The following is a 10,636-nucleotide window of genomic DNA, read 5'->3' as shown; positions in this document are numbered from 1 at the left end:
AGTCCAAAACAAAGATTGTCTGCTCGAAGCGTGAGCCCGAGAAACCCACTGGGCTGACGCAAAAAGCAACCACGTTGTCTCACGTTGTCGCAACCCGAGTCGTGCTTTTGATCCCACCGTGAATTAGTTGCGAATTGGCGTCGGGTTCATCGTCGTAGACTCAGATGCAACGAGCTCTCCAGCGGCTCACGCCGCCTGGAACAGCGACGCGATCGCAACAACCCCCTACCTAGTCGGCACCTCGCTTAGCGAGAGCTGCAGCTGTAAAAAAATCGCGCTGTAGAAAATAGCCGAATGTTGATATTACACATGCTGCTTTTACGTGCAAAAGATCCCAATCGCTCAAGCAGAATGCACAATCAAAATACAAACCCAAACAATCAATCTTCGTAACCACCACTTTCGAAGAGAAGAATGGAAAGACGCGAGGTGTGCGCAGCTTCCCGTTGAAAACGCGATTTTATTTGACGCTCGCGGGCAGAGGTACTACAGGCTGCTAGCGTTTAACTGTTGTGTTTAATTTTGTTGTCACATTGTAGTTCTATTGTGAACGCCTAATTGTTTTTCCTGAGTTAGTGTGCATGATTTTATAAAACAATACATTTGTTCCGTCCTTTCCGTGCCGCCTTTTCGTAGCTACTGTGGTGACAGCTGGCATAGCAGATAAACACACATTCATACTGCGCGCTTGGCCGGCCTATGTCTGCTCGGGACTAACATCAGGCCGCAGACTATCATTCCTGTCCATCTTTGGGCACATTCCCACTGGCGATTCGCCCCGTCGCGCGACCATGCGCGACGAGCATACGAGCGAAGGAGCAGCGCTCTCACTTGCGACGCGATGGTAGCGACCGACCCGATCGCTTCTCGAGAGTTCTCGCGCGGACGAGATATCCCGGAGTTGCGCGCGCTTTTTACCCAGGCGGGTAAAGCTGGCTCAAAAATGTGTCTAAGCATGGATGCCGCCATGCCATGGTGTAGTTGCCAGATCAGTAGTTCAAGATATGGCTAACAACTTTTCTTGAAAATGAGGCACAACTTTAGGGCCCTAAGCTAAAATTACGCAACTTTTTTGGCAATAACTGAGTTTCTTTACACGTTTGTATGCATTTTATTAGTTTTCTCAAAGCTTTAATGCTTGACGAACATAAATAAATGAAATATTAAGCAAAAAGAGGTCATCGGGCTGAGACGCCAAATTCAGTTTCGGTATATTGTGAGGAGAGTCACTCATGTGGGTGTAATTTACAAAGGTTCACTCTAACACGCCTTAGTGTCTGCTATGTGACTTTGTTGCTTGCGAAGACTACCTTGCGAAGACTGCCGACGATACGGAATAAAGCCGCCGCCGCCTATCTTCAAGGACACCTTCTCTACATGTCCGTAGTGGCTGCTGCCCATTTGAACTCGCCGTCAGCCGGTCATATCATGTTACGCGAGACATTGCTGGGCAGATCGGCTCCTTTTGACCGTATATTATTCGTAAATTAAAAACAACCAAATGTACGAAACATTTTACCATGCCTAGCGTATAACTAGGCTGTTGTTTACGAGTGCTGTTATACTTTCACTGAACGGTGTTTTACTTGAGTGAGAGATAAAACAACCGCCAACTAATAATAATAACGGTAACTTTATTTGCACAATAAGGTGGTTTTCTAGAGGAGGACAAGGCGAAGCCGAAAGGTAATGCCGAATGCAGGTGCAGAAATCTCCTGTATGCGTGTGTGCGATTGGTGCGTGCTCCTTCGATTGCTGAAACAAGCTGAAACGGAAACGGCCACTTCTGTTCACGCCCAATTATCAGAACCACCCCGCCTGCAGGCGGTTTTTCCTGAAATGCCTGCGGGTTCGGCCGGAAATCTGTCAAGAGAAACCACCCAGGAAGCATGTTGAGGTCACACACTAATGCGCTTTCTTGGGTCGCGATGGGACCGTCATGTATTTTGTGCAAGGCCAAGTTGACGAAGGATATACGTCTTCCTTGAAAAGTAAATTAATTTGAGTGTACCTATAAGTTCTTATTGCCCCTCATTAGTTCAATCATAGTGGTTAATTTTGAAACAGCTGCCAAACATAACTTCTTCAGTTGAATAAGACTGCCTAGCATGAGACTATCAATCGCTAATATAGAGTATTCAGACACCTAATGTGTATTGCAAATGACAGTCATTAACAAAACGGAAAATAAATTGAACTCTCAATTTTATTATTTGTGACAGTTACATCTGCACGTAACGGTTCAACCAGTGCCACCTGGAGGCGTTCTTCAGCTGTACACACCAGATAAAAGGAAGGAATGCGGTACGCGATAGAAGGAAGGAATTTGATTGTGTAGCCACAGCCTTCTCATTTATGCTAACATTAAACCGGTTGGCGCAAAGGTGCCACAGCAGACCTTGGGGAATTTCCATGCTTCCATTCCAGCGTGCTCACAGCAACAAGGATGATGACGAAGTTGCATTACCAAGCTGGGTTCCAGTAATGCTGCAGCTGGTTATGAACGTTCTGGCTAATGCTTATTCAGATTGTGGTCACCAGCATTGTTATTTTTATCAAAAAAAGGGGTATCACAATTCCATCAGCCCGTGTATCATGTGCTTCACACCATAGAACATTTTCCGTGTCACAATTCCGGCAACGAAAAAAAGAAATTTGACTTTGCCAGCCTTACCTTCTCATCCTTCCACCGGTTTTGTTTGAGGTGTGAGAAGTTATGATGAGACCAATAAAATCTTGCGCACAAGTTACTTTTCATACGTACATTACTCTTTGGCTGCCAGAACAAGAAAAAATAAACACAGAAAAAGCAAGAGGGTCCTATGTACAAGCACTTCTCATCCAACAAATTTTTATTTCACCACCAGTAATACCACGAGACCTCTAGGGAAGTTTGTGACGGTAAGAGCAAGGCCAAGATGACCTAATGTGCGACTTTAACGAAAGGAAGAAACTGTACAAGAAAGCTAGCGAGGTTAACCAAGGAAAGAAGAACTGCCCAGCTGGCTGGGCTACATGTGGAAATGGGGACAGGAAACTTGAAAGGAAAGAACTGGCATAAAGTAAAGGATAAAAAATTCGGAGAAAAAATACATGGCGTGGAAATGGCCAGTAGGAATACAGTACCATAGGCGAAAAAAAAATAGAGGCATAAAACATGCAGGCAAAACGATAAAATGGGCAAACGAAGGATGCTGCATGCAAGTAACACCCCTTCAGCACCTGTGACTGTTTTTCTCTCTTATTCACTTCAATCTGCTTCTTAAAGGCAAGAACTGATTTGGCTACTTTAGCTCCATCTTGTCTAAAAACACTGAAATATGTGTGATTTTTTGTGTACATGATGTAAATAGGATACATAAGTTTTAAATTTTTTAAAATTCTCCTGAAGTGTCTGTTCCTTCGTGGCAAGCTTTCGTGACTAACTGCCTCGTAGAATTGCATTTGCTTTGTTCATTTTTTGCTCTTTTATGCTGCCTCTGCTTGTATTTGTTTCTTTCGTCTCCTCTACTCCAGTGCTTAAGTTATTTGAGTAATGATAATGTTTTTTATTCAAAAAGGTTTTTTGGCTTTCAGCCCTGTCTGTGTAGTGGCTTTAAACATGTCATAGCTTTGCTGGAAATAGTTCCTCACACAATTTTCCTCTTTCTTAATTCTGGGAGAGGGGGCATAAAATTTTAAAATGTAACGAGCCCAGCAGCAACTAATGAACACTTGCACTACTTTCTTTGTGGTTGGAAGTACTAAAAGCTATAGTTCCACAACCCCTTGAGTAAGTTTCATGATGCACATAACAAAGTAATATTAGGCTTGGGTATTCCACGGTTATCGAATCTATGCTAATGCAAGGGCCACTACCTAAAAGCATTTCAACTGGAGAAAAAAGGTGACACACCTGCTGCAGAGGCCCCGTAGACAGGCACAGGCACAGGCACAGGCACAGGCACAGGCACAGGCACAGGCGCAGAAAGCGTGTTTGTTTAGCATAAAGTGCAGTCACAAGTACAATTTCCATTTACAAGCATTTCTTGGAAGCTTTGTCCAGTTTGAACTTCCATTCGCTAGAAAATCAAGTAGTAGTAAAGAGCACCTCAATAGATTGGGAAAACAATCAGCTGACGCATACAAGGGGTGGGGGAGGCTTGAGAAACATGTTAAATTAGCGCTGTACGGTCGGGACAACCAAGAAAAGACTACACAGGACTAGCGCTGCATATCAACTGAACTCTTTTCCCACACACAAAAGGATATATACACAAACAGCGCATGCGCAAGTACGGGGGAAGGCACCAGGAAAAAAATTAGGGGCAAAAAGCAATCAGAGGGAAGTGATTTATTTTTAAAGGAAGAAAGAAACTATATGAACTGGGATTAATATTAAGCTCTCATGGGAGCTCACCTGCATTTAACACAGTCCAGAAGCGGGAATAGTAGGGGAAATAAGATACGAGAGGGAAAAGTAAAGATTAGAAGGGTGAGGAAAGAGTAGAGAAGAGTAGTTCCACTGTGGTCGATTCCGTCGCACACAACACACCACGAACACTGTTGGCTGGCGTAATGCTGCGTCCGGCCGACGAGAAGCCTCAAAGGGAACGGTGAAGCGCGGAGGAGAGCTCGGTGCGACGAAGAGCGAAGTCTACCGCGGGGCAGACCGCTTTGGAGTTCGCTGGATATGAGTGCCACGGCCGACAGACGGGTACTGGGGGGGAGCTGGAACTCGACGTCCCACACCGACAGAGCGAAAGCCGGGCGACAACGGGCCGTTGCAACGGGCCGTTGCAACGGGCCGCCGAAATGAAGCCCCTCCGAAGCACAGGAACACAAAAAAACACGTCCGCTCTACTCCAAAGCGACGACCGAGCTCCCCTGACGCACCCGCAAAAGCTACCTCTCTGAGCGTACGAAGTACCCGCTAATCTACGCGCTACCCTTCTCAGTTGCGGAGAATGCAAAACTGCATCTAACGCGGCAGCACGGCACAAAAGTTTGCTACCTACCACAGGAAAAACTTTACACAACGTTTCTGCAAAGCAAAGTTGTCACGGCGCACACACAGCAAAGGTGGCTGCCATGATGGAATGTCTATGTTGCTAGGTGGAAACCCACTACTGCCACCAACTCGAGTAGGCAAAAAGACAGCGGGCAACGCTGGGAGGGTGGCATCATATCTGCGCCCAGGTGTAGCACGGGTTCAATGCACGGGCTGGCCGGGCAACGTTTTCTCTAGAGTCAGTAGTATTAACTTTATGTTTTTACCTCTCGGGTGCTGTATGCTGAGCCGCTGAGCCCTTCTCTTGCGCCATGGATCTCGACGAGCTAAGCGAAGAGGAAGAGATCGCCATTATACTTCTCGTTTCGGCGGCGCTGTCTACAAAGGCGGCTGTTACCCTGCCGAAAAAACGGCGGTTTTGGGTGCGGCCGTATTCGCGCTCTCGAGAAGTTTCCGGACACGCGAGCCGTCTGCTCCCAGAGCTTCGCGCGCACGACCGGGAGTACTTCAGAGAGTAAGCTTTTTTTTACATTCCTCCTCTGTAATCCTTAAAACCGCTGCGTGCAGGCCTTTGTAGATATTCCCCTCTCCTGCAGCTTCCTCAGAATGCCGCCTCAGGCTTTCGACCAGCTGCTTGGGCTGGTGCGAATTCGAATCTCAAAACAAGACACTAACTTCAGAGACGCGATCTCCGCTCACGATCTCTTGGCCATAACGTTGAGGGGAGAAATATGCCACAGCAAATCGCGTCGGTGTGTACGGCTGATCACGAAGCTGTTAATGGGACTGAGCTCTGTGTTCATTGCGCTTTCTCTTCATCTCGTCGTCGCAGGTTTCTAGCTGCCGGCAGTACTCTTCGCAGCATTTCTTTTGACTTCCGGGTGGGCCGCTAAACCGCGTGCGATGTGGTCGCGGACGTCTGCGCGGCCGTCTGGGGCATCGTCAAGCCTCTCTACCTCGTCTCACCACAAACAGCTGACGAGTTGATCAAGGCAAGAAATTGGTTCAACAGCCTATGGTTTTGTGTTCATACATTTTTTTTTGTTTGGACAGCTTTTGTGTTCATACGAGTAGAGTTCAGTTGATGTTGGCATTATTAGCAGCTAATTCTATTTTGTGTTCATACGAGTAGCCTTCAGTTGATGTTGGTTATTATTAATAGTTAATTCCATTAGCCTGTGGGTGAAACGGGATACATACACTGCCTCCAGGATGGAGAAGTAACGTAAAAATGAACTTCGAGTGGTCAAACTAGAGAAGTATACAACAGGCACCTGTATGTTTTTCCTGCATGTATGCACCATGCAATAAATGCCTGGCTGCGTCCGTTATGTTAAATTGTACATGTACACATGCAGCGGCCGGCCTACACGCTAAACTCACCTACAGACTAGTTTATTGGCACAAGTCACTCTTTTTTCTAGCGCACTTTTTATTCAAGGTGGCATTGTGTTCCTAATCTAAGCTGCAGGCTTGACATCTTCAAGGGGGAGCCCAAACCTGGATGCTTTATTATTACGGTATCACTATGGTGCAGGCAGCACACATGTGCACATGTGAGAAAACGTTTTCTCTTTTGAAAGCTTGCAGTTTTGAACAAGGTCAGTGCAGTTCTACGCCCTGTTACCTGAACCAATCATAGGTCACAACTAGTCATGCGCTCACTCCCGATTTGATATGTTGCTGTTCTTTTATTTTCACGTTCAGATTGCAGCTGATTTCGAGCAGCGTTGGAATTTTCCCCACTGCATGAGTGCTATCGATGGGAAGCACGTGAACGTTTAATGTCCTCCAAATTCCGGGAGGTTGGATCGAAACTACAAAGGTGCCTTCAGCATGTCTCTGCTTGCTATCAGTGACGCGCAGTACAGGTAAGGTGTGCTGCTACTTATGTGCAAATGGCATTATGCGGTTGCTTACACTATTGGAGAGCTGCTAGAGTTGGAACAGAAGGTGCCGCTGTTTTTTGTGCGCAGGTTTCTGTACCTTGAATTCGGCCACCATGGTAGTGACTGCGATGGAGGGATCTTTTCGCGGTATCGGCTCCTGGAGCAACTGGAGGATTAAACGTTCCCCTTACCGTGCCCCAGCAACGTGGGGGATGAGGGGCCGTTTCCCTACCTTTTTGTGGGGGATGAGGCGTTCCCTCTGAAAGGATTTATGATGCGGCCGCATACGAGGAGAGGTAATATTCCACAAAATATAGCACCCATCTCCCTGAAGGGAACCACGAGTAGGATGCAAAGCGTCATGGAGGTTCCGTTTGGGTTTCCGTGATGTTGGTTATCCAAATTTGGTGGAAATGTAGTGAACCTTGTAATGTTCATATATCCTACTCATGGTTCCCTTCCGGCAGAAGGGTGTAATTTTTCTTATTGCATGCATATATACGCGAGTGAGACCAGATCGAAGTGGTATCTAAAGGTCTGTTAGTGTTGACGCTGATGCTTTCACCTAATTGCGTCAGCACACTCACTGACAAGGCTTTTGTTTCCATCCTACTTCATCTGAAGAATCACGGAGTCAAGCCCAAGCACAACCGGAGTCAAGCGAAGCATGCGGCCAATCCCTAGGCCAATCCCTAGGGGCATCCTGCCAAAATCATCATCAGAAGTGCTGCGTACGGGGCGACAGCAACGTACACGCCCTCCTCTTCGCAGCTTTGTCTTCTCCTCCTTCGTCTTCAGCGGTTCCCCTATGAGAAGATGACGATAGTGGCGCATGCGCAGGTGGTGTGCGGACGCCGGACCACCGGCGAGCATAAGACGCTCCGCATCTAAAAGAAATGCTATGCTGAAAGTGTACACACCTTCCTCATTTTACTTCTCGTGGTCATGCAGGAAGGCACCAGCCAGGACTACACCAAGCGCCGCCTCCTCAACTACAGGTTGAGCAGGGCAAGGCGGGTAGTCGAAAACAGTGTTGTACGGAACGGCGTTACAAGGAACGGCGTTCCTGGAACTAGTTCCTTTTTGGAGTAACGGAGGAACGCCACCGTTTCATTAAGGGCGGTGGAACTGTAACGGTAACTCGTTACGTTTTTGAAGGAACGGCAGGAACGGTGTTCCTGCCGTTACATCACTAGGATTTGGCTGTTTTTGGTGCCAAGGCTCGAGTACAAAACTCCACAAAGCGCTACTGCGTTTATCTTCCTACAAGAGGGTCAGCTTGCCCGCCCTTCAGCCGTACGTGCTTGATCGAAGGTCAAAGGCAGAAGAATAACCACGCAGCAGGCCGCAGCTTGTGCTTGCTTTCATGCTGGTTGCTTACGCGGCGTTGGACGGGTGAATAGCGTAGCCGCGAGAATGCTTTTCACCCTTCATCGTTTGTCTGGGGAGGCCAGAATGCGCGTCTGGCCAATAGAATTGTTCCCTAGCGGGGACAGAATAGAGAGTTTTAGCAGTCCGTCCGTTCTGTCGTATGCGTTGTTACCCGGTTGACCCGGACCCGGCTGGGTGAATTCGTCGCGGTAGGGCATTCGACGCGGTAGGGGGATTAGTTGCGCGGGCCTGCCTTCGCCATGTCCGCGCCTCCGCACGCTCCCTACTCGCCCTTCCGCGCGCTCAGGAGCAGACCGGTCCAGGTCAGCCCGGTTACAACGTAGCCAACAAAACGGACGGACTGCTAAACGTAATCCGGACATTTCGGTGTCGGACATTTCGGTGTGAACATTTCTGTGCACGGACATTTTGGTGCACGATGTCTTGGCCCAGACATTTTGAATGAGGGGATGTCCCAGGCATTCTTCAAACATTTTATCTTTATTAATGTAATTTCGTGACTTGATATGACTTTACGTTCGAGACTTGTGCTTGTGCCGCCGTTCATGGAAACAAACGCTAAACCCTGGTGGAGCATTGCCACGTGAAACCATATTTCTGTAGTAGATGGTAAAAATTAACGTTGTTAATTTGGATCCGTTCCAACGTTTTTTTTTGTTATTTTAACATTCTTGTGAACAACCCTCATACTTCAAGTGTTACGAAAGCGCTTTCCTTTCACTTCACACAACAGTGCAAGACGCTGCTGCTTTTAGTCTATTCCACCTGCCCCCACCCCCCAGCTAAACTTCCGCAAAAAAACAACAGAAAAACTCAAGTCGATTAAGCGCGTGTGCCTTTCGTTTTAATTATTCTCTCAATCAATCTCGCCTTCATTGCATTCGGTGTCAGTTCTACTTAAAACTTACAAACCGACGATCGCACTTACGGTGGCGTTATTTAGGGAAGGGGAAATATGATCCCCGCCATCAATCATCCCCCTAAGTAGGGAGAGAGGGTGTCGGGCGCTTCGACGAACGAACTGGCGCGGGCCGTGGGACGAGCAGCGGACAAATGAAACGCACGTGTCACGCGGCGCCTTGAAACGCCGTGCATTCCGAGGAAGGTCGCGCCTGCTCACACCGGATGCGCTAATGGCCACCACATGGGGTTGGACCCCCACGAAGGACTCGCTTTTCCCTCTTCCCTGGCCCCCAGCGGCAGGGTGGAGAAAGGATGAAGACGGAGAGACGCGGTCCGGGCGCAGGAGAGCTCGGCCCGTTGTCTTCGGGCTTCGCGCGTGTATCGTTTCTTAGCCGCCCAACGGGCTGTAAATAAATGTACAGTTTTGTATCGGAGGCTGAGTTGGTCGGTTGAGGATACCCGGGGTGAGATCCTCAGCGCTACTACGGCTTGGAGTAGAAGCCCCGGGGAAAAGGACATCACAAAAATAACTGAGGGGTGTCACTTGTGCCTCACCATTGCGTCGACTGGACTTCGAAAACTTGAAGACGACTGTTGCCGCTCTCGTCACACAAGCCTATTATTTTTTTTTGGTCCTTATAATGGGAGGAAGCGATGTATACCTGGGGTGTCCATGATATGCGCGACTTGAGGAGTTATTTCGCAAGGTGGCGACTGAAGGCGCAGAAAGAGCGATTCCTGGAGTGGGGGCGCCGTCGGTATGACCGCGATGCGCGGAAGGGCGAAGCCAGCAAACGATAGTGGCCATTGTGTTCTCAGCGGCTTTTTGGGTGGCTTTTTGTGCCACATTATAGAGGTTACGTGCGCCCATGGTGAATGTAAAGCTTCTTCTCTGTTTTAAACGCGAAGTGTGCTATGTCATTGTTCTCAATGTATCACCCAATTCCTCCAAAAGCCTCCACTAAGAGGCTCGCGGTATGTTCTAAATAAAAAAATCTCTGCGGTGACGCTTCGAAGACAGTGAACTCCACCGCGCCAGTAGGATTATCAGGAGAAACCGAAAATAATATGACTGAAAAAGAATTGCAAATGTAAAGTCGGGGGTAGGTGCTGCTAGGACAAAGAAATAAAATGTGGAAAATGTAGGCTTGTAAACATTAAACGAAGGTTGGTTGTCCCGAACACAATGGGTAGAATTTGTATGCACAACCGCTACGCGCTTAATCAGCATTTAGTACATTAGAACCTGCGGCTGTTTTCCAAAGGGCCCGTTTTTCCTCCCCGACAATATCCTAGACCAGTGTTCGCGAATTCATTTTAGAAAGGCAGCCCAGCCTTCATAAGGTTTTCTTCATTCTGGGGGGCTAGCTAAGGTTTCTTACTTTTTGGATATAGAGAGTGTGCATGTAATTTCTGTAATTTGAGCGTGTGTAACTTGAAAAAAAAAATACAAAAGAGGCGG

At 47.7% G+C, this 10,636-nt stretch overlaps 1 pseudogene; it reads left to right on the top strand.

Moving 5' to 3' along the window:
• The first annotated feature begins 5,596 nt into the window (after window positions 1-5,596).
• On the top strand, window positions 5,597-7,057 carry LOC144165362 (uncharacterized; annotated as a pseudogene).
• Window positions 7,058-10,636: the final 3,579 nt, after the last annotated feature.

The sequence above is a fragment of the Haemaphysalis longicornis genome, unplaced genomic scaffold, assembly GCF_048455015.1.
Source record: "Haemaphysalis longicornis isolate Haplotype H1 unplaced genomic scaffold, Haemaphysalis longicornis Haplotype H1 scaffold_14, whole genome shotgun sequence".
NCBI lineage: Eukaryota > Metazoa > Arthropoda > Arachnida > Ixodida > Ixodidae > Haemaphysalis > Haemaphysalis longicornis.
Note: the sequence above shows the minus strand (reverse complement) of the source record. Positions and strands in the feature narration are given on the sequence as shown.